The sequence below is a fragment of the Pangasianodon hypophthalmus genome, chromosome 4, assembly GCF_027358585.1.
Source record: "Pangasianodon hypophthalmus isolate fPanHyp1 chromosome 4, fPanHyp1.pri, whole genome shotgun sequence".
NCBI lineage: Eukaryota > Metazoa > Chordata > Actinopteri > Siluriformes > Pangasiidae > Pangasianodon > Pangasianodon hypophthalmus.
In genome coordinates, this window is record NC_069713.1 from 783,488 (window position 1) to 787,733 (window position 4,246).

The following is a 4,246-nucleotide window of genomic DNA, read 5'->3' on the forward strand; positions in this document are numbered from 1 at the left end:
TGATTACTGAAAAGTATTAAACATTCTGTATCACTTTATTAAAGAGTCTGGGCTGATGCTGAAACGTGTTCTTTTGCATTAGTGAATACAGAGACATATTTGATTAAATAAATAACAAATAATAAGCCATGAAGAAAGAGAATATTTATATGGAACAAGAAGTGATGAAGAAGTGATATTAATATCTGAAAGGAATAAACTGTAAGACTGGCAGCTGAAGTCACTGGAGTCTGAACCACAGATCTGTGAGAATGAAATGCGCATGCGTGAGTTTTTGACACTCTTTTGATACAAGAGTTCAGCATGAACAGTACAATATGCGATTTGAGGTTGAAATGAAAACAGTTGAAAATAGGCCAGTTTATGATTTTGATGCGCACACACATACACAGCCCTCCACATAAATCGCGTTTACACAATTTAAAGATTCAAATTGTGTTCAACTGAATTCACCCAAACTGTGATCAGTTAGTTCCAAAAGCCTTTATTATTACATTACCATTGTCAGGCAGTAGAGGACGCTCATGCACAGTGTCTTCAGTGTTTTCTTACCATTTTCCTGGAAGGCCCCCAACACTGCATGGTGGATGTCTACCGCATCTTAAACACCCATTTCAGGACTTGAAGCAATTTCCTAGTAATCTGACGAGTTGAATCAGGTCTGTTAGATTAGGGAATGTGGAGTGATGGATCCAACCACTTTCACTTTCAAACAGCATTCACAAGTGTGTTTAAGCACATTATCAAGATCACACACAGATATCATCTGACAAATGTTTGCAAACCTACATGTGCTGAATCATGTTGTGCTTAATCTGTATTTATTTACACATGACAATTTTACAGTACAGTCATAAATTTACCAAATACTACCCCGTCTCTGAAAGGAACAGTGGGGACCAAACATTGCATAATGTCCATCTGTACAATATGCTATAAGGGCTCTGAATAGTGGCCAAACTGTTATGTCACACGAATGGAGTGACAAAACACTCCTGTACTCAGCTCACTGGAAAAAACAATAGGCAGTCAGGTAAGACTGTATACAAATATGCAATGGTAAATAACGAAAAATCTTTCAGAAGCATTGTTGGGCCATAATCTACTATTTCAATTATACAATGGGCAAAGAGTTTTATTAAAATAGGAACAACAATAGAAAAAAAAAACAACACAGTTGGAGTACAATGGAGTGAGAGGGGAGAACTGCAGTTTGGAGCCTGAATGTGATGGTGAAATAGCTCCAGCTTCACGCACACAGTATTTCTGCAAGAGCTGGCAACAAAACACTTCATTAGAAATAATGTCATTGACCTCCTGGGGGGAATAAAAAAAAAGGACACCCAGAGCTCCCCATCAAAAGCAATAACATTGCTGAAAACTCCAATATACAAAACAGTGGTAGTCAGAGATGGAGTCAGGGACGTCAGTCATGGAATGTGTCTTAAATTAAGAGAGCCTTGGTGAGCAGCTGCAGCACTATCCAATGGAGATAAATAATCAGCTGCATACTGGAAACGTTTAAATGCTGGTTTCACTTGGCTGCTATTTAGATATTAAAAGTAAAGGCTGAGATTTCCTTGAGTCGCCAATGTTTTTCAGCAGGAGTGCTGTTGTGTGTGTCTCCATGGTTTAAGCATGCTGGTGGAGGAATAGTCTGAAATGTTGATGGCAGACGCGTTGACGTGTCTGGAGCAGTCAAATGGGGTATCTATGTATAGATATCTATGGGAATAACTAGTAGCCAATTAGCTTGACTTGTAACCCATTTTGCTGTGGACATTCTGCTAAGAGAGGCAGGTTGTTCTACCTTTTCAGGCATCTTGCTTCTCCCTTGTGCGCACACACTCACGAATAGCCTTTGTTGGACTGCTGTACGGAGACGTCACTGCGTATGTGGTGCGGTTCCTTTCACTTCATACCAGCCCCATTCAACTGCACACCACTGCTGAATGTATATAGGGGAAACACTGCTTTGTGCCATTCACCTGCCACCCTCTAACACTGATACTTGGACCTTCCAAACCAGCCAAATGTGTTGAGGAAATCCTTAACAGACGAACACCAGCAAAAATAATGGTACATCAAAAAAAAAAAAAAAAATCAGTAAACAATAGGGCTGCAATGGTACGTGTATCCGTACCAAACTGAATGGATACAGGTACACACAAGGACACGAATGACTACATGTATGGGCATGCGAGAAACCATAAACAAACAAGCGCTCCTCACATGACAGGTGAAAGGCTACTGACCTGTGTTAGTTTGTGGTGTACACTGGCAGGACTTTGCTGAAGGGAATCCTGACCAACCAGTTATATGATCCTTTCATGGCATTCAGTGTTGCTGAGGTGAAGCACTTTTCCAATATGCATGTCACTAGAAAGGAAGATGGGGAAACAGGTAAGATGTTTACAATCTCATACATTATATATCTCATACTTGACACGGCCAGTGTAATATCTTTAGGTAAGACAAATAAAACAAGACTACTACAATTATATAACAGGGCAAACATGAGTCTTTCGGACCCTTTGCACTTCCACAATCATAATTTCTTTTTTTTAATGTCATGGATGACTAAAAAGTAATAGAACACACAAAATTTCAGCAATAAGTTGACCCAATGTTTTTTTCAACTGCACACCAAAAACTAATACTGAATCAACAGCTTTATTCAACAACAAACAATATACACACATCTAATAAACATAATAAACATATGGATGCCCCAAGTACCTGGCAAAAAAAAAACAAAAAAACAAAACTAGTCAAAACTGCTAGTGAAGTTTCTAATACAGTTGCTGAGGAAGTGACTGATAAAGTGATAATTTTTCTCTCTTCTGACTGTTGTAATCCATCCCTCTATATTTTCTCCCTCTGTCAGAAAGTTGTGGAAACACCATAGTGGTTTTTTCTTTTCTTTTTTCTATTTTCGGTTACTCAATAACAACAGCCGACTGGATCGGTTACTCAATGACAACAGCCGACTGGATCGGTTACCCAGTGACAACAGCCGACTGGATCGGTTACCCAGTGACAACAGCCGACTGGATCGGTTACCCAGTGACAACAGCCGACTGGATCGGTTACTCAGTGACAACAGCCGACTGGATCGGTTACTCAATGACAACAGCCGACTGGATCGGTTACCCAGTGACAACAGCCGACTGGATCGGTTACTCAGTGACAACAGCCGACTGGATCGGTTACTCAGTGACAACAGCCGACTGGATCGGTTACTCAATGACAACAGCCGACTGGATCGGTTACTCAATGACAACAGCCGACTGGATCGGTTACCCAGTGACAACAGCCGACTGGATCGGTTACTCAATGACAACAGCCGACTGGATCGGTTACTCAGTGACAACAGCCGACTGGATCGGTTACCCAGTGACAACAGCCGACTGGATCGGTTACCCAGTGACAACAGCCGACTGGATCGGTTACTCAGTGACAACAGCCGACTGGATCGGTTACTCAATGACAACAGCCGACTGGATCGGTTACTCAATGACAACAGCCGACTGGATCGGTTACCCAGTGACAACAGCCGACTGGATCGGTTACTCAGTGACAACAGCCGACTGGATCGGTTACCCAGTGACAACAGCCGACTGGATCGGTTACCCAGTGACAAAAGCCGACTGGATCGGTTACCCAGTGACAACAGCCGACTGGATCGGTTACCCAGTGACAACAGCCGACTGGATCGGTTACCCAGTGACAACAGCCGACTGGATCGGTTACCCAGTGACAACAGCCGACTGGATCGGTTACCCAGTGACAACAGCCGACTGGATCGGTTACCCAGTGACAACAGCCGACTGGATCGGTTACCCAGTGACAACAGTCGACTGGATCAGTTACTCAGTGACAACAGCCGACTGGATCGGTTACCCAGTGACAACAGCCGACTGGATCGGTTACCCAGTGACAACAGCTGACTGGAACTCTATTGTGTATTTTTTGACAATAGTTTGTTTTTAGTATTTAGTGTGTAGTTCGATTAGCAGTTCAGTAATTAACTTTAATTTGTCAATATTTGTGATGATTAGGGTTGTATTCGTGGAAAAATCTAAGTTACGTTGGGTGATGTTTAATTTTCCATTATCTAAATCATACTTGAAATTCTGTAAATGTTTGACGTGCCATTTCCTACAACTGGTACTGGCTGCCATAGTAACAGGGGTGGCGCAACTAGTGTTCTACTTTTGACAACAAATCAGTTTTCTTGCCACTA

General features: G+C 42.0%; 1 long non-coding RNA gene across 1 annotated transcript; it reads right to left on the reverse strand.

Moving 5' to 3' along the window:
• Positions 1 to 468: 468 nt before the first annotated feature.
• On the reverse strand, positions 469 to 3,154 carry LOC128318182 (uncharacterized). The gene is made up of 2 exons (XR_008301652.1): positions 2,256 to 3,154; positions 469 to 2,049 (listed from the first exon to the last, which is right to left on the reverse strand). It is a non-coding gene; the product is annotated as an uncharacterized LOC128318182 (long non-coding RNA).
• Between the last annotated feature and the right edge of the window lie 1,092 nt (positions 3,155 to 4,246).